This window comes from Ranitomeya imitator, chromosome 5 (assembly GCF_032444005.1).
Source record: "Ranitomeya imitator isolate aRanImi1 chromosome 5, aRanImi1.pri, whole genome shotgun sequence".
Classification (NCBI taxonomy): domain Eukaryota; kingdom Metazoa; phylum Chordata; class Amphibia; order Anura; family Dendrobatidae; genus Ranitomeya; species Ranitomeya imitator.
In genome coordinates this window covers 553,196,867-553,222,101 of record NC_091286.1, presented here as the reverse complement: position 1 = coordinate 553,222,101, position 25,235 = coordinate 553,196,867, and the positions used below count along the sequence as shown (strand labels likewise).

General features: G+C 42.9%; 1 protein-coding gene across 4 annotated transcripts in view; it reads right to left on the bottom strand.

Moving 5' to 3' along the window:
• Positions 1–13,975, bottom strand: part of FAM124B (family with sequence similarity 124 member B) — a 65,336-nt gene extending 51,361 nt beyond the window's left edge. For all 4 annotated transcript variants that reach the window (XR_011312495.1, XM_069727645.1, XM_069727644.1 and 1 more), the window contains exon 1: positions 13,890–13,975. The gene's annotated coding sequence lies outside the window, so the exon portion shown is untranslated. The remainder of the gene's footprint in view (positions 1–13,889) is intronic.
• Positions 13,976–25,235: the final 11,260 nt, after the last annotated feature.

Genomic DNA, 25,235 nt, shown 5'->3' with positions numbered 1-25,235 from the left:
TACACTTTCCTTGCATTTTAGCTGGTACAATTCATCTTTGATTTTTCCTTCTGAATTCATATACTGACCATTAGGCAAGATCACTTTCTCTGACTTACTTTGGTCAAGGTTAGATAAGAAGCTTCTGTCATTAGCCATATGAAAGTTGCTCCAGAGTCTATACTCAGTGCATGCTTTAATGTACTTGCGTTGGCATTAAACGCAGCTACAGTACTTGAAGTGTCATCTTCTTCAGTAATGGGACTTTTCACCCTTTGATGATTATTTTGCTTTTTCATCTGATTCATTCTAGCCTTTCAGACTCTGCAGTCAGCCTTTAGTAACCCTGATTTCTTGCAGACAAAACTGTCACATGTTTCCTTCAAATTACTTTTATTTTTGTGTAGATCTTTAGTTTTTAAAGTGGAATCTGCTTTGGATACCTCACTGCTGCTTATACATTCTGTCTTTCGCTTATACTCATCTACAAGCTTTTCTCTGACATACTCCTATGTAAACTCATAATCTGGGCATGCATCTAGTGCAGTTACAAGTGTGTCATAGCTTTCTGGTAGACCTCTTAGTAGTAGTGCAGCAACACGGAACTCCATTAGCTCTTCCCCAATGCCCTGCAGGCGCTCCACAATTTCTAGAGTATTTCTTATGTAATCCTGCCTAACTTTATCCTTATTTAGCGTAAACTGATACAGCTTTCTCATTAAATAGAGCTTATTGATGATATTTATCCTTTCTTTCTCTGATATTCCCACATTTCTTTTACAGTTTCACATTGAATTTATAGGATTGGAAGTTCTAGTTAGTCAGATTTGGCACTGTGAACTTCATAGAGTTGCTGCTGGCAGCCATCTTTGCTTCTTCTTCTTAGTAAACTGTTGTTCTCTCTCGCCTAGGCTGTTCTCTGGGACTTTGGGTGTCTTGGTTCCTTGGTCCATAACCTGTTGGCAATCTCTGTACTGTCCCGCCGTTCAACAGTGAATCTATGTATATAATTGTCTAAGGGGTACTTCCGTCTGTCTGTCTTTCTGTCTGTCGGCAACTTCCGTCACGGAAATCCCGCGTTGCTGATTGGTCTCACCAGCTGCCTGTCATGGCTGCCACGACCAATCAGTGACGGGCACAGTCCAATTAGTCCCTCCCTACTCCCCTGCAGTCAGTGCCCGGCGCCCGCATACTCCCGAGTCCCCTCCACTCACCTCTCACACAGGGTTAATGCCAGCGGTAACGGGCCGCGGGTACCGCACTCCGTAACCGCTGCTATTAACCCTGTGTGACCAAGTTTTTTACTATTGATGCTGCCTATGCAGCATCAATAGTAAAAAGACCTAATGTTAAAAATAATTTTAAAAAACCCTGCTATGCTCACCTTCCGTAGTGCGACGATGCGCTCGCGGCTGCCGCCATCTTCCGTTCCCAGAGATGCTTTGCGAAATTACCCAGAAGACTTAGCGGTTTCGTGAGACTGCTAAGTCATCTGGGTAATTTCGTAATGCATTTCTGAGAACGAAAGATGGCGGCAGCCGCGTGCATAGGGACAGCTTCGCTGGATCCCAGCAGGTGAGTATATAACTATTTTTTATTTTAATTATCTTTTTTTAACATGGATATGTGCCCACACTGCTATATACTATGTGGGCAGTGTTATATAGCACGTGGGCTGCATTATATACAGCGTGGCTGCTATATACACTACATGGCCAGTGTTATATACTACGTGGGCAGTGTTATATACCGCATGGGCTGCATTATATAATATGTGGCCAGTGTTATATACTATGTGGGCAGTGTTATATACCGCGTGGGCTGCATTATATACCGCGTGGCTGCTATATACTACGTGGCTGTGCTATATACTACGTGGCCAGTGTTAGATACTATGTGGGCTGTGTTATGTACTGCGTAGCCTGTGCTATATATTACGTGGCCACTGTTATATACTGCATGGCCTGTGTTATATACTATGTCGCCTGTGTTATATACTGCGTGGGCTGTGTTATATACTATTTGGGCTGTGTTATATACTCTGTGGTCTGTATTAATGCATCGGGTATTCTACAATATGTATGTAAGTATATAGCAGCCACATAGTATATAGCACAGGCCACATAGTATTTGTCTGCTATATACTACATGGCTCCTATATACTACGTGGCCTGTGCTATATACTATGTGGCTGCTATATAAATACATACATACATACTGTACATATTCTAGAATACCCGATGCGTTAGAATCGGGCCACCATCTAGTATATAAATATTCAGGAACAAAGATAACACAACTTACAACTGATATTTCTTATAGCTTAGGATCTTAGCATCTTGTCTGTCAGCTTGCAAAGTGAAAGTAAAAATGTTCTCCAGCTACACACAGTGAACAGGAACTTCTTGGTTTTTTTTTTACAATGCCTTACTGGTGATATAACACTATTGCCAGAGACCAAAATTCATTCGCTATTAAACAGTAGTAAACAGTAGTTGTTGCAATATCTACTATATAATTGTCTAAAGGTCACTTCCGTCTGTCCTTCTGTCTGTCACGGATATTCATTGGTCGCGGCCTCTGTCAGTCATGGAAATCCAAGTCGCTGATTGGTCGTAGCAAAACAGCTACGACCAATCAGCGACGGGCACAGTCCGGAAGAAAATGGCCGCTCCTTCCTCCCCGCAGTCAGCGCCCACTCCGTACTCCCCTCCGGTCACAGCGCCCGCTCCGTACTCCCCTCCGGTCACAGTGCCCGCTCTGTGCTCCCCTCCGGTCACAGCGCCCGCTCCAAACTCCCCTCCGGTCACAGTGCCCGCTCCGTACTCCCCTCCGGTCACAGCGCCCGCTCCGTACTCCCCTCCGGTCACAGCGCCCGCTCCGTACTCTCCTACGGTCACAGCGCCCGTTCCGTACTCCCCTCCGGTCAGCGCTCACACAGGGTTAATGGCAGCATTGACCGCGGTGTAACGCACTCGGTTAATGCTGCTATTAACCCTGTGTGACCAACTTTTTACTATTCATGCTGCCTATGCAGCATGAATAGTAAAAATATCTAATGTTAAAAATAATAAAAAAATAAAAAATAGTTACATACTCACCTTCTGGAGCCTCCGGATCGAAGCGGCCGGTTACCGATGCTCCTCGCGACGCCCCGGTGACCGCTGCATGCAGTGCGGTCTCACGAGATGTTGACGTGCGGTCTCGCGAGACCGCTACGTCATCATCTCGCGAGAATGCAATGCAATCTTCAGACCGGAGCGCGCGAGGAGCATCGGTAACCGGATGCTTCGATCCGGAGGCTCCAGAAGGTGAGTATGTAACTATTTTTTATTTTAATTGTTGTTTTTTTACACGGATCTGGTGCATACTACGTGACTGGCCAATATACTACGTAACTGGGCAGTATACTACGTGGCTCTGTGCTGTATACTACGTGGCTTTGTGCTGTATACTACGTGACTGGGCAATATACTATGTGGCTGGGCAGTATACTACGTGGCCGGGCAATATACTACATGGCTGTATACTACGTGACTGGGCAATATACTACGTGGCTGGGCATTATACTACGTGGCTCTGTGCTGTATACTACGTGGCTGTGTGCTGTATACTACGTGACTGGGCAATATACTAGATGGCTGGGCAATATACTATGTGGCTGGACAGCATACTACATGGGCTGCGCAATATACTACGTGGGCTGCGCAATATACTACGTGGGCTGCGCATTATATTACAAGGGCTGGGCAATATACAACGTGGGCTGCGCAATATACTACGTGGGCTGGGCAATATACAACGTGGGCTGCGCAATATACAACGTGGGCTGCGCAATATATAACCTGCGCTGTGCAATGTACTATGTGGGCTGGGCAATATACTACGTGGGCTGCGCAATGTACTACGTGGGCTGCGCAATATACAACATGGGCTGCACAATATACTGCGCGGGCTGTGCTATACACCAGGGGTGTCAAACTGCGTTCCTCGAGGGCCTCAAACCATGCATGTTTTCAAGATTTCCTTAGCATTACACAAGGTGCTGGAATCATTCTCTGCAGGTGATTAAATTATCACCTGTGCAATGCAAGGAAATCCTGAAAACATGACCTGTTTGCAGCCCTCGAGGAATGCAGTTTGACACCCCTGCTATACCCTACACATACATATTCTAGAATACCCGATGCGTTAGAATCGGGCCACCATCTAGTATACAATAATCAGCATTATTCCAACACAATAGGACATGTTCTGAGTCTCCCCGATTTCACACTCAAATCCGTTATTTTTACAGATGTGTGAATAGGTCAATGAAAGTTTATAGGTCGATGTGCCGTCCGATAAAAAATGGGGCAGCACATGCGCATCTCACACAGATGTGTAAATGTAGCATTAGGTGCACCCAGTAGTCTGAAAAATATGATAGATTGACAATGGATTTCAGGAATTGAAGACGTTATTTCTGTGTAAGTTACAGCTCACAGGGAGGCTGCATTCCACACATTCCCAAAGCAGTAAAGAAAATCTCTGGGCTGGTTACCCGTTGCCTTGGCTCTATATATCTGTTTCTTACAGACAGATTTATGGAGTTTCTTTCTGCATAACATCACAATGACAACAAATACACAACAGACATTCAATATGTGTCAATGCACTAAATGATCTATGCACCTCTTCATTACAAAACGCGTGTTTTAATTTTTTTTAAATCTTCATTTTGACAAACACTAAATTATCTAGATATATTTTAAATATTACCATTGAATAATAATAATAGTGATAATACTATCATTATAATCTTTCCCATACTACATTTATCAATGACAATTCTCACAACTCAGATACTGTATATACTCTTGTATAAGTTGAGATTTTCAGCACATTTTTTTGGGGAAGAAAATGCCCCCCTCGGCTTATACATGAGTCATTGTCCCAGAAAGTAAGCAGGGGAGGGGAGCGGCGGAGCAGCGTCAGGAGCTGGCGACTGTGACATCATACTCACCCTCATCGCTCCGTCGCTGATTGTCCCTGCATCTCAATTGTCCAGGCGCGGCAGCTTCTTCCTGTGTTGAGCGATCACGTGGTACCGCTCATTAAGATAATGAATATGTACGTATCTCCACTTCCATAGGCGTGGAGAGCATATTTATTGCCTTAATGAGCTGCACCACGAGACTGCTCAACACAGGAACAGCTGCTGCGCCTGGACAACGGAGATGCAGGGACATTCAGCGACGGAGCGAGGAGGGTGAGTATGATGGGGGAGGACAGGGGAGCCACGCATAGAATGAGTGGACTGAGAAAGCCACGCATACGACGGGGTAACTACGCAAATGATGGGGAGGACGGGGAGCCACGCATATGATTGGGGGAGGAGGGGTGAGCCACGCATATGATGGGGAGCCACGCATATGACGGGGAGGATGAGGGAGCCACGCATATGATGGGGGAGGATGGGGGAACCACGCCTATGATGGGGGAGCCACGCATATGACAGGGAAGGACAGGGGAGCCATACATATGATGGGGAGGACGGGGGAGCCAGGCATATGTCCAGGGAGGACAGGGAGCCACGCATACACCGAGGGGAACGGGGGAGCCACGCTTGCAATGAGGGGATGGGGGAGCCACACAGAGCAGGACAGGGATGAGGGGACAATGCATACCCGGCTTATACTCGAGTCAATAAGCTTACCCAGTTTTTCGTGGCAAAATTAGGTGCCTCGATTTATACTCTGGTCGGCTTATACTCGAGTATATATGTTAGGTTGCTTTGTCCACCATTCTAACAATTCCTCAAAGGATATATTGACTACCAGAGGCGTATCTTGGGGTTCAGCTCAGGGGGCACGAAGCATCTGATATTACCACCGTATGGTAAAATATAGTAAAATATACTATTTCTGCAGAACATATAGGTGATTACTGTACAGGTATATATAATGACTTACAGAGGATGTTCTTTCTGATGGAGTCGTTCATTTTTCATGTCTTTTCCATTTGGCCCAGACCAACATGGAAACTTCTAGATGGTAAAATTTTGCCCTAGAAAACATTTTGTACACAAAATGGTGGGCCATCAGCTCCTTTATACAGAGTATGGTGTCCACATTGCTCCCCTATACACAGTATGGTGGGCCCAAGGCTTCCCTATGGACACTATCACACCCCACACAGCTCCTCTAGACATAGTACGATGTTCCCACTGCTCCCCCAAAACATAGAATGATGACACCCACAGAATCTCACAATGTATAATGGCCCCCACAGTAGAACCCACTTTGTAAAATGACCCTCACACTGTATGATAGCCTCCACAGTAGTCCCCACACTAGCTTTCACACTGTATAATTGCCCCTGCATTAGCTTCCACACTGTATAATGGCCCTCACATTAGCACACAAACTGTATAACTGCCCCCGCAATAATAATAATCTTTATTTTTATATAGCTCTAACGTATTCCGCAGTGCTTTACAGTTTGAACACATTGTCATCGCTGTCCCCGATGGGGCTCATAATCTAGAATCCCTATCAGTTTGTCTTTGGAATGTGGGAGGAAACCGGAGGAAACCCACGCAAACACAGGGAGAACATACAAACTCATTGCAGATGTTATCCTTGGTTGGATTTGAACCCAGGACCCCAGCGCTGCAAGGCTGCAATAACCTCCAAACTGTATAATGTCCCCTACAGATGTGGCAGGAATAGACTGCAGGCAGGATGTCACTTTTGAAGAGCCGCTATGGAGCCAAAACAGCAGAAACCACCCACATGTGACTCCATTTTTGAAAGTATGACTCTTGAGGACTTTATCTAGGGGAGAAGTGAGCATTTTAAACTCGCAGATGATTCACAGAATTGTGTAAAATTGTGCAGCGAAAATGATTTTTTTTTCCCACTACAATATTGTTTTAGCCCCAAGTTTTTAATTTTCAAAAGGGCTTTTAGTAGGAAATGGATCACTTAATTTGTTATGCAATTTTTCCCGAGTTCAACAATTTCCTATATGTCATCGGAAACTACTTTTCAGGCACAGTACAAAGCTCAGAAAGGAAGGAGCGAAGTATTGAAATGCAGATTTTGCTGGAATGGGTTATATCACATTGGCAGAGCTCCTACAGTGCCGGAACAGCAGAACCCTCTATAATTGACCACATTTTACAAGCTGCACCCCTCCGTGAATACATCTAGTGGTGCAGATGGGATAATGACACCGCATGTGTGTCACGCAATTTTAGACCATTCTGTGGTGAAGAACTAATAATTACATTTTCATTACTAAAATACTGTTTTAGCCCCAAATGTTTTATTTTCATAAGGGAAATGGGCAAAAAGGCCCGATAATGTGTTAAACAATTTCTCCTGAACATGGAAATACCCCATATAAGGCAGTACAGTACTGTTTGCCCACACGGCAGGGATTGGTAGGGAAGGAGCGTTATTTGACTTTTCCGGCAAAGATTTTTCTAGAATACTTTGCAGACTCCATTTGCAGAACTCCTGATGTGCTTAAACAGTGGAACAGTGTGCAGTTTAGGCACATCGTGGGGCTCAGAAGGGAGTGGGGCATTTGGATTTAGGAGGACAGATCTTGCTGGATTTCTTTTGGTGGAAGCCATTTAGCTTTGCCAGAGCCTTTATACTATCAGTAACTTGGACACCCCCTATTTTTCTGTTAACAGATGACGGACCCGAGTGGGGACTTGTTTTTTGTGGGCTGAGTTGAAGCTTTTATTGGTGGCAATTTGGGTAGAGAACATTTTGGATTAGTTTACATTTATACTGTGTTCTACGCTGAGCACTTACATCAGGGTTACTATCTAAATATCTGAAACACGTGATTTAGATGAAAACCCTGACAGATCCATTCACTAATGAGGCAAGCAGAGTTTCTATGATCTCCATTTGGCCTCTGTTTAGCAGTGTCCGGCTTTTCAGAGGTGCACAAAACTGTGGCCGACCTCACCTATAAAGATGGACACCACCAGATCATGGACCAGACGACATTCAAAGTGTCTCCATCTGCATCATTATAGGGAATATTCTGCCAAAGATTCCGTCTGAATCACGAATGAGATTTGCAAAGAGACGCCAGTGAAAGTGCTCAACTTAGTGCAGGAAAAATGTGTGCCCAACCTTACTGCGAACTTTGGGAGGCAGAAGAAACAAATCAACATCAGGTCAAGAATTGCTTTTATTTATTTTTTTACGCAGTTTCTCGTGCACTATAAGTGACTAGATGACTTTATTCTTCAGGCAGGTGCAATTACAGTGATACAGTTTTATATGGTGACAGACACCCAATCAACATACTGACGCTGCCGAACAGTGATGATGACAGCTGCTGGAAGTTTAGACAGCTTCTGTGTGCTGGCCTGTCAGGATATTAATATGGGAAAAACAATAAAATTCCGGCTCTTTAATCCCTAATAGCCCCAAGTGATCTATCTATGTAAAGTAAAGCACACCCGAGTTGAAGACAGAGAGAGGTACTCTGGTTCTATGTAATTGGCTGAACAATGGCGATAATAAGGGCTCACCTATTATGCTATAGAGTGACTGCTGTTAATGAGTAATGTTTATTGGTTTTTTTTTTAATGCCATTCACCGTATGGTAAAGTGATAAGGCAGCTTTATTCCTTGGGTCAGTACAATTACAGTCATTCAACATTTATATTGTTTTTCTTTATTTTTTGCTGGTTTTGCACAATGAAAACTGTTTTATAGGAAAGGGAATTGCTTTTGCATCGCTATATTCTAGGAGCTGTAACTTTTTTATTTTTCCACTGACAGTTGTACGGTGGTCTGTTTTTATGGGACAAGATGACATTTTCAGTGATGCAATTTTTATTTATATTCATCTTTTTGATCTTTGATGTTGTATTCTACTTTATGTTCGGCGGTCTGATGAAAAAGCATAGTTTTTTACCACTTTTTATTTTTTTCCGATGTTTACTGAAGGGGTTAACGTTTGACAGTTTTCTAGATTGTGTTCTTCCGGAAGTGACATTACCAAATATGTGTACCTTTTTTGTTATTTTTGTTTGTGCATAAATATACAGTGGGGCAAAAAAGTATTTAGTCAGTCAGCAATAGTGCAAGTTCCACCACTTAAAAAGATGAGAGGCGTCTGTAATTTACATCATAGGTAGACCTCAACTATGGGAGACAAACTGAGAAAAAAAATCCAGAAAATCACATTGTCTGTTTTTTTTATCATTTTTTTTGCATATTATGGTGGAAAACAAGTATTTGGTCAGAAACAAACAATCAAGATTTCTGGCTTTCACAGACCTGTAACTTCTTCTTTAAGAGTCTCCTCTTTCCTCCACTCATTACCTGTAGTAATGGCACCTGTTTAAACTTGTTATCAGTATAAAAAGACACCTGTGCACACCCTCAAACAGTGTGACTCCAAACTCCACTATGGTGAAGACCAAAGAGCTGTCAAAGGACACCAGAAACAAAATTGTAGCCCTGCACCAGGCTGGGAAGACTGAATCTGCAATAGCCAACCAGCTTGGAGTGAAGAAATCAACAGTGGGAGCAATAATTAGAAAATGGAAGACATACAAGACCACTGAATCTCCCTCGATCTGGGGCTCCACGCAAAATCCCACCCCGTGGGGTCAGAATGATCACAAGAACGGTGAGCAAAAATCCCAGAACCACGCGGGGGGACCTAGTGAATGAACTGCAGAGAGCTGGGACCAATGTAACAAGGCCTACCATAAGTAACACACTACGCCACCATGGACTCAGATCCTGCAGTGCCAGACGTGTCCCACTGCTTAAGCCAGTACATGTCCGGGCCCGTCTGAAGTTTGCTAGAGAGCATTTGGATGATCCAGAGGAGTTTTGGGAGAATGTCCTATGGTCTGATGAAACCAAACTGGAACTGTTTGGTAGAAACACAACTTGTCGTGTTTGGAGGAAAAAGAATACTGAGTTGCATCCATCAAACACCATACCTACTGTAAAGCATGGTGGTGGAAACATCATGCTTTGGGGCTGTTTCTCTGCAAAGGGGCCAGGACGACTGATCCGGGTACATGAAAGAATGAATGGGGCCATGTATCGTGAGATTTTGAGTGCAAACCTCCTTTCATCAGCAAGGGCATTGAAGATGAAACGTGGCTGGGTCTTTCAACATGACAATGATCCAAAGCACACCGCCAGGGCAACGAAGGAGTGGCTTCGTAAGAAGCATTTCAAGGTCCTGGAGTGGCCTAGCCAGTCTCCAGATCTCAACCCTATAGAAAACCTTTGGAGGGAGTTGAAAGTCCGTGTTGCCAAGCGAAAAGCCAAAAACATCACTGCTCTAGAGGAGATCTGCATGGAGGAATGGGCCAACATACCAACAACAGTGTGTGGCAACCTTGTGAAGACTTACAGAAAACGTTTGACCTCTGTCATTGCCAACAAAGGATATATTACAAAGTATTGAGATGAAATTTTGTTTCTGACCAAATACTTATTTTCCACCATAATATGCAAAAAAAATGTTAAAAAAACAGACAATGTGATTTTCTGGATTTTTTTTTTCTCAGTTTGTCTCCCATTGTTGAGGTCTACCTATGATGTAAATTACAGACGCCTCTCATCTTTTTAAGTGGTGGAACTTGCACTATTGCTGACTGACTAAATACTTTTTTGCCCCACTGTATGTATTTATTGGTATAATATTTTTTCTATTCTTTTCTTTATTTTATGATTTTTTTTTTTTTTACAATTTATTTAAACTTTTTTACTTAGTCACTATATGGGACTTTAAGTTTTATTACTCTAATAGCTGGTATAATGCATTATACCTGTCAGTGAGACACTGACAGAATGCCATTCAAACCATCTGCGCTCTTGATCATGTCACGGACGTATTTATGGGAGAGTGGAATGACATGCTCCCTGCCAGAGTATGTTAAATCCTGTTGCCAGAGATTGACAGCAGGATTTATCAGGTTAACAGCAGCAGGCATATCTTCACTCCACCCGTGGCTATTAAAGGCACATGATGGCTAATTAAAGTGGAAAGTTGCGGGCTCAGCGTGCGAGCCAGCATCAAAAGCAGGGACACGACATATGACGTAAATGTATGTAATATGTCATGAATGGATTAAGGAGCAATAAAGACTATGCACATAAGCCCTGGAATAGTGTATCCATTTTTGACCAAAGTCTTAATGTGACAGCAGTGTAAGAGCCTTATGTATAATTTTATTACTGTCTGAGCTGCACTTGGCAACCAATCAGGGCTCAACTTTAATTTCTTAAATATTTATGGAAAAATGAAACCTGAGGTATGATTGGTTGCAAAGACCGTTTTACTGGCTTTTCCATTTAGGAGTTGTTTGTCTTAAAAGTGTAAAAGTACAGAGGGCACAGGCTGAAATAGAAAACAAAAACCTATGATTTCACACCATTTTCGGTTTTTACACTTGTTACTTTGATGCACAATTTTCCACTTTGATCTAAGCCTGTCTGTAACGATTTTGAGATAACGTAATGAAACTACAGACTGCCCTACTTTCCCTCTTTGGGAACAGGAGAGAACAGACAAGTAATGTGATCTGGTTCACATGCAGCATTACACTATAGATTGAATATCTTCACAGAAATGGAGGGCGACTCATGTACTGTACAAACAATGTACTGAACACAAGTTCTCAGAGATTATATGTTACAATTTGACTATTTTTCCTTATGGCTGTAACACAAGTCTGAACCATGCCTTCAATAAAGAAGATCCACTAAAGCAGTGTTTCTCAACTCCAATCCTCAAGACCCATCAACAGGTCATGTTTTCAGGATTTCCTTAGTATTGGCCAGGTGATGGCATTAATGCTTGAGCAGGTAATGAAATTATCACCTGTGCAATACTAAGAAAATCCTGAAAACATGACCTGTTGGTGGCTCTTGAGGACTGGAGTAGTGAAACACTGTACTAAAGGGACACAACATGCTAAGGAATGAAAAGCCCAAGTCATAACATATCGAGGAAGCAAATGGTGAGTCGCATGGCCCCCATCTCACCTGACTCCTGATCTCAACCAAAAAACCTGATCGCAACCTGATCTGTTATGTTCAGACCTTCTCTACTAAACTTCATGGGAACAGCAAGTCCCCTAGACCTTAGTGAGGTGCTAGACTTCTGACCACCTCAGACACAAGCTGTGTGCACACATGTAGCAAAGGCTAACTTTACAAAACACGCCAAGCCTGATTCACTAAAGGGGCTCTCCGGCCTTATATGACTGCAGACTCTCTGGCACTGTTACCGGAAGTGACGGGCGAGCGACCACAAGTATGTGATTTGTGTACATGCAGTCATATGCCAACTAGATGGGCGCGGCCTCACTCAATGCAAGTGTTTTCAGGGAGGCCGGATACAGTCCAGTCGAAATGTGGCAGGAAGTATGTAAACCACACACTTGCAGTCACATGACCACCCACTCCCGGATGAGGAGGATCCTCACAGCGCAACGTGCACGCAATGTGAGGATTCACAAGTCTGCAGTCACATACAGCAAATGCAGATTTGTAGTCTAAGGTCGGACAACCCCTAAGGCGGGTGTTCTGCATGCCAATGTTAATGATGAGAGTGTATGAGTAAGATGCGCCTAATTTATTAAGAGACAAACCACTTATCTAGTTAGGGTCTGGAGTACCTTTCTGATGTAAGCAATGGAAAATTGTCAGCTCACCCTGTATAACCGGCATGTGTGGCAAGGTTCAGTCCTGTCTTGAATCAGAAACACTATAGGAGCCAGCATCCATACCTGGTAAAATCTATAGACTTTTTAAAACTTGTATTAAAAATACATGGGTCATGAGACAAAGCACCATAAAAAAGGGGTGGTTTACACTATTACGTGTTTCAGGTTGATATTGCACTATGACTAAGGGTCACATCAGCCAGAAGCGCATAATAGTGTAAACCCTCCAACCATTTTTATGGTGGTTTGTCTCATGACCTATGTATTTTTAATACAAGTTTAAATAAATGTCTAAGGATTTTACCATATTCAGATTACTCCTATACCTTTCTAAGGTGAGTTTCACCAGTGAAGAAGCTTAGCCCCATCCCATCCCCCTGACTTTGAAGAATTGGGGCCATCATCTTGATAACATCTGCAAGCAGTTTGTATGTTCTCCCCGTGTTTGCGTGGGTTTCTTCCGGGATCTCTGTTTTTCTCCCACACACCAAAGACATTCTGATAGGGAATCTAAATTGTGAGCCCCAGTGGGTACAGTAATTATGAATGTAAAGCGCTACGGAAATTGATGGCGCTATATAAACAAAGCATAATAATAAATAATTATCTGCATTAAGGTAACCTTTTCTATCTCTGCTAGATACACAACCAGTTCTGCTGATTGGCTATAAATTTAACCACTAGATCAGAAGACATGTTTGATTGATGTTGCAATGTAATTACTTGATCATACCAGTGTAAATCTGACAACAACTGTGCACTCTGATCACACTGAGCTTGTGCATACCTATCTAAAATCCTCAGTTCCCCAATTGCTGGAATGGGAAAATGCACCTAAAGAGCAAATTTTGAGTTTTTTCCCACATTTTGTATTGCAGTTTTGACTCGCAGATTTTATTGTGTTTTGGTGAGATTTTTGCAGTGGAAATGCACCAAATATCCTCACCCCACTAATACATCCAATATTAGAATTACAAATGCATAAAAACACATTATGAACAGAATCAAAACAGTGTCAGCCTGACAAATCCATGTCAAAAAGCTCTGTAAAAATTCCCTAAATAGCCACACAAGAGAATAGTAGTTACTTATAATTGCATTTTGCATCTTGTAGTCCTTATTCCATCATGGGCCATGCATTAGCCATTGAATCAGGATTGCAAGGTAGTTAATAGGATGTGTTCTACTGTACCTGATCATTTCCCTTAATGTATTTCTTAGCTGTGTTTTCTGAAGTAGTTTACGTCTCCTCTTACATGCCGGAAGTTCCTTACTGAATAATGTGATACAAGGAATGAGACAGAGAATCCCTTTCTCCCCGGCAGTAACGTCATACTGCTTGGCAACACCACAGTCCTATCTCATGTCTTCAAGTGCAAGACAGCAGCACCGGAGGATGGACTCGCTGCTGAGCCGTCTTTGTCTAAAGTTTGTGGTTAACACCGATAACCAGGATCCTTATGTAACAGCCTACCACCACTTCCATCAGATAAACACCTGAATAAACCAGTGTAAGGCAAAATTTTTTTGTTTTTTGCTACCTTTCTTCCCAGAGCCATAACTATTTTTATTTTTTCCATGTATATAGCCTTATGAGGACTTGGTTTTTAGCGGGGCGGGTTGTACTTTTGAACGACACCATTGATTTTACTCTTTATTGTACTGGAAAACAGTAAAAAAAACAAATCCAAGTGTGGTGAAACTGCAAAAAGATGTGCAATTCCACCATTGTTTTTTTGTTTTTTTTATATACCATGTTCACTAAAGGCTAAAACTGACCTGGCATTATGATTCTACACGTCAGTACGAGTACGCAGATACAAAACATGTATAGGTTCTTTTTATCTAAGTGGAGAAAAAAAATCCAAAGTTTGCAAGGAAAATAATAGAGTCGCTATTTTCTGAGACCCATAGCGTCTCCATTTTTCTAAACTGGGTGAGGGCTTATTTTTTTTTGCGCACAGAGATGATGTTTTTATTGATACCATTTTGGGGTAGATACGATGTTTTGATCGCCTGCTATTGGATTTTATTGCAATGTTGTGGTGGCCAAGAAAACTTAGTTCTGGCATTTCAATCTTTCTTTCTTGTTACGCCGTTTATCGATTTGATTAATTCTTTTTATATTTTGATAGATCAGACATTTTTGAATGCAGCGATACCGAATATGTGGGTTTTTTATATTGTTTCATTTTTGATGGGGCAAAAGAAGGGTGATTTGAACTTTTATGTTTCTTTTAATTTTTTTAATATGTTTAAAAACTTTTTTTTACTTTTTACTTGCTTCAATAATCCCCTTAGAAGACTTGAAGCTGCAGGCGCTAATGGACGAGTTTTTTTTACGTGCCTCCGGCCAGTGCGTGTTGAATACCACTGTCATAGATTGAGTAAAACAGTAATCAAAAAGCACAATTTCTGTAATAGTGCTCAGAGCATATTAAAGTGTAGCTCTCCCCACGTGTAAAGAGGGTATAATCACAGACATGTAGTACTCCCAAGAACATTACAATACTGAAAGGAAGGTGGATTAAGCCATAAACCACCAAAAAGTAGTATAAACGAGATACATTTTATTAAAACATTACATTAAAAACTTACTAAACTAAAACAACATGACAGCACTTAAAGAACTGTGGAGGAGACATGGAGGTAGCAAGAAGAGGGTAGAGGGCCAATAAGACATGGGGAAGCAGAGCCAAAAAGGTCACTAAGACGTAAAGGAAGCACCAAGTGATAAGAAATTCAGCTAGTGATTAGGATGCACCATGCACACCAGCAGTATAAGGTCCCATAAAAGATCACTTTTTCTTACCCGTAGTAGGTCTGCACTGCTGCAACCCTCCTTGTGGCCTCTAGGGGCATCCTATAATTAGGCTTAGCAAACTGACCTAGCAAAATGATTCTCCAGGTCAGTTCGATTATGCAGATGCCAAACATGTATATTTTTTTTATTATTTAAAGAAAATGTGTCACCACATTTGACCTACCTAAACCATAAATTTCGACATATAGGTTATAGACTGCTTAGGAGAGTGATCTCTGTATGCCTTATATCAGATGCCTTGCTGTTGATAACTCAACTTTTATCACTTTATATAAATTACCTCTTCCAGGCTATGGGTAGAACGTGGGCACCAAAAATATAGTGATGGAGGGATCTTGGTGATAATATGAGGATATTTTTATTGTATGGGTAGAACGTGGCCTGGATGATAGCTCCAGAGCTTATTTTACATATATATTGCAATCATCATATTATAGCACTGTGTACTTACAATTGCTCATTTTGCCTCTCTACCTAGCTAATACTTCTCTTTTCTCTGCTCTGTGTAGAAACAGGAAGTCTCTTGTCCCTGCAGAAATCATTTCTCTCTTTGATTCCTGACTCCGCTGTTCCTTACTCCCGCCTACCAGGGACATGTGCAGTGATTTATGACTCATACAGGGAAAACTGACCTCCTGTTCCTACATAGGGCTTAGAAGGATTCAGCCAGTCATTTTTAATCCCGTGGTGTCATAGACTGAATGGAAAACAGAAGAATTAAGTGTCTAGAAAACAGAAGAATTAAGTGCACCTTTTTAAACGTTTAGAAAGCCTTTGAAGATGTTTTTTGGTAATTATTCTAATTTACTGAGATAATGACTTTTGGGTTATCATTGGCTGTAAGCCATAATCATCAATATTAACAGAAATAAAAATTTGAAATACATCACTCTGTTTGTAATGACTCTATGCACTGTGTGCAGAATTATTAGGCAAGTTGTATTTTAGAGGATTATTTTATTTTTATTATTGATCAACAACTATGTTCTCAATCAACCCAAAAGACTCATAAATATCAAAGCTTAATATTTTTGGAAGTTGGAGTGGGTTTTTTTTTAGATTTGGCTATCTTAGGAGGATATCTGTTTGTGCAGGTAACTATTACTGTGCAGAATTATTAGGCAACTTAAAAACCAAATATATTCCCATCTCACTTGTTAAATTTCACCAGGTAAACCAATATAACTGCACAAAATTTAGAAAGAAACATTTCTGACATGCAAAAACAAACCCCCCAAAATTAGTGACCAATATAACCACCTTTCTTTATGATGACACTCAGCAGCCTTCCATCCACAGATTCTGTCAGTTGCTTGATCTGTTTACGATCAACATTGCATGCAGTAGCCACCACAGCCTCCCAGACACTGTTCCGAGAGGTGGGCTGATTTCCATCCCTGTAGATCTCACATTTTATGAGGGACCACAGGTTCTCTATGGAGTTCAGATCAGGTGAACAAGGGGGCCATGTCATTTTTTCTTCTTTGAGACCTTTACTGGCCAGCCATGTTGTGGAGTAGTTGGAGGCATGTGATGGAGCATTGTCCTGCATGAAAATCATGTTTTTCTTGAACAATACCGACTTCTTCCTGTACCACTGCTTGAAGAAGTTGTCTTCCAGAAACTGGCAGTAGGTCTGGGAGATGAGCTTCACTCCATCCTCAACCTGAAAAGGTCCTACAAGTTCATCTTTAATGATACCAGCTTATAACAGTACCCCACCTCCACCTTGCTGGCGTCTGAGTCGGAGTGGAGCTCTCTGCCCATTACTGATCCAGACTCTGGCCCATCCATCTGGCCCATCAAGAGTCACTCTCATTTCATCATTCCATAAAACCTTTGAAAAGTCAGTCTTAAGATATTTCTTGGCCCAGTCTTGACGTTTTATCTTATGTTTCTTGTTCACAGGTGGTCATTTTTCAGCCTTCCTTACCTTGGCCATGTCCCTGAGTATCGCACACTTTGTGCTTTTTGTTATTCCAGTAATGTTGCAGCTCTGAAATATGCAAAACTGGTGGTAAATGGCATCTTGGCAGCTTCACGCTTGATTTTCCTCAATTCATGGGCAGTTATTTTGCGCCTTTTTTGCCCAACACGCTTCTTGCGACCCTGTTGGCTATTTGTCATGAAACGCTTGATTGTTCGGTGATCACGCTTCAAAAGTTTGCCAATTTCAAGACTGCTGCATCCCTCTGCAAGACATCTCACAATTTTGGACTTTTCAGAGCCCGTCAAATCTCTCTTCTGACCCATTTTGCCAAAGGAATGAAAATTGCCTAATAATTAAGCACACCTTACATTGGGTTTTGATGTCATTAGACAATACCCCTCCTCATTACAGAGATGCACATCACCTGATTTACTTAATTGGTAGTTGTCTCTCAAGCCTGAACAGCTTGGAGTAGGACAACATGTAAAAAAAAGTATCAGGTGATCAAAATACAACTTGCCTAATAATTCTGCACACAGTGTATAATATATGAGTTTTACTTTTTGTATTGAAGAACTGAAATAAATTAACTTATTGATGATATTCTAATTTTGTGAAAAGCACCTGTATATTTTAACCCCTTCCCGACCCATGACGCCACGTAGGCGTCATGAAAGTCGGTGCCAATCCGACCCATGACGCCTATGTGGCGTCATGGAAAGATCGCGTCCCTGCAGATCGGGTGAAAGGGTTATCTCCCATTTCACCCGATCTGCAGGGACAGGGGGAGTGGTAGTTTAGCCCAGGGGGGGTGGCTTCAACCAACCACCGCCCCCCCCCGGGGCTATGATCGCTCTGATTGGCTGTTGAAAGTGAAACTGCCAATCAGAGCGATTTGTAATATTTCACCTATTAAAACTGGTGAAATATTACAATCCAGCCATGGCCGATGCTGAAATACCATCGGCCATGGCTGGAAACACTAATGTGCCCCCACCCCACCCCACCGATCGCCCCCCGAGCCCTCCGATCTGTCCGGTACACTGCTCCGGCTCCCCTCCGTCCTGTGCTCCACTCCCCCCGTGCTCTTGTCCGCTCCCCCATGATCCAATCACCCCCCGTGCTCCAATCACCCCCCTGCGCTCCGTTCCACCCCCCTGTGCTCCGTTCCACACCCCCGTGCTCCGTTCAACCCCCCCGTGCTCCATTCCACCCCCCCGCGCTCCGTTCCACCCCCCACGCTCCGATCCACCCCCCCATGCTCCGATCCCCCCCTTCTTCCCCCCCCACCCCATCATACTTACCGATCCTGCCGGGGTCCGTCCGTCTTCTCCCTGGGCGCCGCCATCTTCCAAAATGGCGGGCGCATGCACAGTGCGCCCGCCGAATCTGCCGGCCGGCAGATTCGTTCCAAAGTGCATTTTGATCACTGAGATATAATCTATCACAGTGATCAAAATAAAAAAAATAATAAATGACCCCCCCCCCTTTGTCACCCCCATAGGTAGGGACAATAAAAAAATAAATAATAGGGTTAGGGTTAGGGGTAGGGGTAGGGTTAGGGTTAGGGGTAGGGTTAGGGCTAGGGCTAGGGTTAGGGCTAGGGTTAGGGCTAGGGTTAGGGTTAGGGCTAGGGTTAGGGTTAGGGCTAGGGTTAGGGTTAGGGCTAGGGTTAGGGTTAGGGTTTCGGTATGTGCACACGTATTCTGGTCCTCTGCGGATTTTTCCGCTGTGGACTTGATAAATCCGCAGTGCTAAACCGCTGCGGATTTATGGCGGATTTACCGCGTATTTTCTACGCATTTCACTGCGGTTTTACAACTGCGATTTTCTATTGGAGCAGTTGTAAAACCGCTGCGGAATCCGCAGAAAGAAGTGACATGCTGCGGAATGTAAACCGCTGCGTTTCCGTGCAGTTTTTCTGCAGCATGTGTACAGCGATTTTTGTTTCCCATAGGTTTACATTGAACTGTAAACTCATGGGAAACTGCTGCGGATCCGCAGCGTTTTCCGCAGCGTGTGCACATACCTTTAGAATTAGGTTATGTGCACACAGTGCGGATTTGGCTGCGGATCCGCAGCGGATTGGCCGCTGCGGATTCGCAGCAGTGTTCCATCAGGTTTACAGTTCCATGTAAACCTATGGAAAACCAAATCCGCTGTGCCCATGGTGCGGAAAATACCGCGCGGAAACGCTGCGTTGTATTTTCCGCAGCATGTCAATTCTTTGTGCGGATTCCGCAGCGTTTTACACCTGTTCCTCAATAGGAATCCGCAGGTGAAATCCGCACAAAAAACACTGGAAATCCGCGGAAAATCCGCAGGTAAAACGCAGTGCCTTTTACCCGCGGATTTTTCAAAAATGATGCTGAAAAATCTCACACGAATCCGCAACGTGAGCACATAGCCTTAGGGTTAGGGTTGGAATTAGGGTTATGGCTACAGTTGGGATTAGGGTTAGGGGTGTGGGGGGGTTAGTGTTGGAGGTAGAATTGAGGGGTTTCCACTGTTTAGGCACATCAGGGGTCTCCAAACGCAACATGGCGCCACCATTGATTCCAGCCAATCTTGTATTCAAAAAGTCAAATGGTGCTCCCTCACTTCCGAGCCCCGACGTGCGCCCAAACAGTGGTTTACCCCCACATATGGGGTACCAGCATACTCAGGACAAACTGCGCAACAATTATTGGGGTCCAAATTCTCCTGTTACCCTTGTGAAAATAAAAAAAATGCTTGCTAAAACATCATTTTTGAGGAAAGAAAAATGATTTTTTATTTTCACGGCTCTGCGTTGTAAACGTCTGTGAAGCACTTGGGGGTTCAAAGTGCTCACCACATATCTAGATAAGTTCCTTGGGGGGTCTAGTTTCTAAAATGGGGTCACTTGTGGGGGGTTTCTACTGTTTAGGCACACCAGGGGCTCTGCAAACGCAACGTGACGCCCGCAGACCATTCCATCAAAGTCTGCATTTCAAAAGTCACTACTTCCCTTCTGAGCCCCGACGTGTGCCCAAACAGTGGTTTACCCCCACACATGGGGTATCAGCATACTCAGGAGAAACTGGACAACAACTTTTGGGGTCCAATTTCTCCTGTAACCCTTGGGAAAATAAAAAATTCTGGGCTAAATAATTATTTTTGAGGAAAGAAAACGTATTTATTATGTTCACGGCTCTGCATTATAAACTTCTATGAAGCACTTGGGGGTTCAAAGTGCTCACCACACATCTAGATAAGTTCCTTTCGGGGTCTAGTTTCCAAAATGGGGTCACTTGTGGGGGGTTTCTACTGTTTAGCCACATCAGGGGCTCTGCAAATACAACGTGACGCCCGTAGAGCATTCCATCAAAGTCTGCATTTGAAAACGTCACTACTTCAATTCCGAGCCCCGGCATGTGCCCAAACAGTAGTTTACCCCCACATATGGGGTATCACCTTACTCAGGAGAAACTGGACAACAAATATTGGGGTCAAATTTCTCCTGTAACCCTTGGGAAAATAAAAAATTCTGGGCTAAATAATTATTTTTGAGGAAAGAAAACGTATTTATTATTTTCACGGCTCTGCATTATAAACTTCTGCGAAGCACTTGGGGGTTCAAAGTGCTCACCACACACCTAGATAAGTTCCTTTCAGGGTCTAGTTTCCAAAATGTGGTCACTTGTGGGGGGTTTCTACTGTTTAGCCACATCAGGGGCTCTGCAAACGCAACGTGACGCCCACAGAGCATTCTATCAAAGTCTGCATTTCAAAACGTCACTACTTCACTTCCGAGCCCCGGCATTTGCCCAAACAGTGGTTTACCCCCACATATGGGGTATCAGCGTACTCAGGAGAAACTGGACAACAACTTTTGGGGTCAAATTTCTCCTGTTACCCTTGGGAAAATAAAAAATTGCAGGCTAGAAGATCATTTTTGAGAAAATATATATTTTTTTTTTTCATGGCTCTGCGTTATAAACGTCTGTGAAGCACTTGGGGGTTCAAAGTCCTCACCACACATCTAGATAAGTTCCTTTGGGGGTCTAGTTTCCAAAATGAGGTCATTTGTGGGGGATCTCCAATGTTTAGGCACACAGGGGCTCTCCAAACGTGACATGGTGTCCGCTAATGATTGGAGCTAATTTTCCATTTAAAAAGCCAAATGGCGTACCTTCCCTTCCGAGCCCTGCCGTGCTCCCAAACAGTGGTTTACCCCCACATATGGGGTATCAGCGTACTCAGGACAAACTGGACAACAACATTTGGGGTCCAATTTCTCCTATTACCCTTGGCAAAATAGGAAATTCCAGGCTAAAAAATCATTTTTGAGGAAAGAAAAATTATTTTTTATTTTCATGGCTCTGCGTTATAAACTTCTGTGAAGCACCTGGAGGTTTAAACTGCTCAATATGCATCTAGATAAGTTCCTTGGGGGGTCTAGTTTCCAAAATGGGGTCACTTGTGGGGGAGCTCCAATGTTTAGGCACACAGGGGCTCTCCAAACGCGACATGGTGTCCGCTAGCAATCGGAGCTAATTTTCCATTCAAAAAGTCAAATGGCGCGCCTTCCCTTCCGAGCCCTGCCGTGTGCCCAAACAGTGGTTTACCCCCACATGTGAGGTATCGATGTACTCGGGAGAAATTGCCCAACAAATTTTATGATCCATTTTATCCTATTATAACACCATCACCCCTATTTGCATATTAATCCAATGAGGTAGAGAGTTTTTTACAAAAATATCAATATTTTATTTATACAAAAAAATATAATAAGTTTATACAAGATCAGAGTACCACAAACCAAACAGGTTAAGGGAATTGAAACCAGGTCTGTTAACAAATAACATTTACACCATAACATCACATAAATGTGCAAGCTGCCATAGCGGATACTGTTATGATAGGCAATTCAGTAACACAATGTACATAGCGATCAGAGCACATACAGTGATCTGACAATAACCCAAAATAATAGAACGAGCTCTGAGACGTGGAAACTCTGTAGACCGCAATTCCTGATCCTCTCCAAACACAACTAGAGGCAGCTGTGGATTGCGCCTAAGGCTCCCTATGCAACTCGGCACAGCCTGAGAAACTAACTAGCCTGAAGATAGAAAAATAAACCTACCTTGCCTCAGAGAAATACCCCAAAGGAAAAGGCAGCCCCCCACATATAATGACTGTGAGTAAGATGAAAAGACAAACGTAGGGATGAAATAGATTCAGCAAAGTGAGGCCCGATATTCTAGACAGAACGAGGATAGGAAAGATAACTTTGCGGTCTACACAAAACCCTAAAGAAAACCACGCAAAGGGGGCAAAAAGACCCTCCGTACCGAACTAACGGCACGGAGGTACACCCTTTGCGTCCCAGAGCTTCCAGCAAAACAAATAGACAAGCTGGACAGAAAAAATAGCAACAAATAGCAAAGAAGCACTTAGCTATGCAGAGCAGCAGGCCACAGGAATGATCCAGAGAAACACAAGTCCAACACTGGAACATTGACAGGAAGCATGGATCAAAGCATCAGGTGGAGTTAAGTAGAGAAGCAGCTAACGACCTCACCAGATCACCTGAGGGAGGAAACTCAGAAGCTGCAGTACCACTTTCCTCCACAAACGGAAGCTCCCAGAGAGAATCAGCCGAAGTACCACTTGTGACCACAGGAGTGAACTCTGCCACAGAATTCACAACAGGATACCAAATACATCCTAATTGTATTATATCTATTTATGCAAAAAATTGCTATGTAAGGTTCTCAACTATACAACGGTATCTGGCCCTCCAGGCAGGGAGCACGTAACAACTGACTAGGGCAACCTCATATATAAGGCACTAATCTATCCTGGCTAGTCATTAGGACTGGTATAAGATCTTACTAAATATCGGCAAATGCCATACACCACAGTCCTACCGGGAACAAAAAATAATATAAGTATTTAGCCCTGAATTAAGGAGGCCCATGTCAGAGACAACTTACTTAAAGCTCGGAGCCTGGTATCCCCACCTGTCGCCCCGACGCGCATTTCGCTGTTTCTCTTCTTCAGGAGGCGTGGCTAAACGCTGAACTCATATCCGTATTTATACGGGGACCGACCAATAGAAACAAAGAGTGTCACTGACGTCAGCCAATTCTCGGCGCATGCGTCGGCACAATCCCGCCCCATATGGATACTTCCTCCTGCGCCCCCGAAACGCAAGCAATCCACCGCTGCCTAGCAGCGGGGGACGCCCGCGTGTCACATGAGCGCATCGGGAAGACCCGGGCATAGGAGTGTCTGGGCATGCGCACTGGCTGAACAAGATGTCCGAGACCAAGAAATACTAAGCCTGCATAGCCGCAACTAAGTAATCGGCAGCCGCCGTATCATGTACCATAAACTGTATGTAAACACTTATATTCTAACGTGATTAACCGGACATAAAAAAGACTGAGAGGGAAAAATAAATAAAAATGAAGAAAGTTAGAATATAACCAGACCCGTTAGTGAACTATCAATTATAAATACAGGAGACTCAAAGGAAAAAAGGAAAAAACACAGACTTAAAAAGTCTTAATATAGATCTATTTGTTTATATACCAACGATCTCATAACTAAATGTAGTGACAATCCTATTATCAAAAAATGGAATCACTAAGTGCCACATATCTAAACCAATACAATAAGTATCCTAACCCATAAGACCATAAATATAGATAAATATACATTAGGCTATACTGAAAAATAGAAGAAAAATAAAAAATAAAAATAAAAAATACAAAAATAAAAATAATAATGATAATATATGATGTGTATAATGTGATAAAAAATATGTAGTATTTAAACTAAATATAAATAATAATATTAAATCACATATGTGTAATTACTATTGTCGGGGTCGTCACGACAATACCCTTCATCCACCAGTCATTCCAAATCAGATTAAAAGCAGTGGTACCGGAGTGAAGAATGAGTCAGACAAAAGCTGGTTCAAACTCAGTGCCTGCTTATGCTTCCACACGTAGTGGTAACCTCACAGCAACTGAACTCTTTATTTCATATACACAACATTATATGGTCCATTGGGGGAAGGTGTGCAGAGGGCAGGGTTAGGCGGGGTTTAAGCAATGTATCTAGTATTCAGTCCTTCTGGTTGGCCTGACGTCATATGATAGATCCTCCTTCCTCCACGTCACTTTAAGTTTCCATTTCTCCAGGGACGATACTTTAGCTTCAGAAACGAAAGTAGATTCTTGGCAAGAACAAAAAGTAGGGCAAAGGTGAATACTGGCAGCCATCTTAAATACAGTTAAATTTGCATTAGCAAGCAAAGGGGAAAAACTTATTGTTTCACAGCATAAGAATATATGAAAGTACAAAAGAGTATAAAGACATATATTTTTACCTTGACAATCCCCCCTAAACACTAAGTTTTTCCCTAAAAAGAAAGATCCTTAGAGACTGTCCATGTGATGGGGAAAGGGGAGGTGGATTTCTTCATGCAGACGCCTCAGAAGCTCTCCCCTTGTGAGAGGCCTCCAGGCAGCTGAACCCTTCACTAGCTTCACATGGAGTTCTCCCACTGTCCCTAAACTAAATATTTTAGCATTATCTGAGAATAAGGGGTTTTGTCTAACATCTTGAGGGGGACATACTTAGGGATTTCCCCTGGATCAGTGCCATTGTACTCTAGTGGGTCTACTTCTTGGTTGAGGAAGGTGCCAGTCGGAGTTGCCTCAGTAATAACCTTTTTATACAGGGGAATAACACAACAGAGAATTATCGATCCAACTACAAGAAGAGCAATCAGTACTAGACAA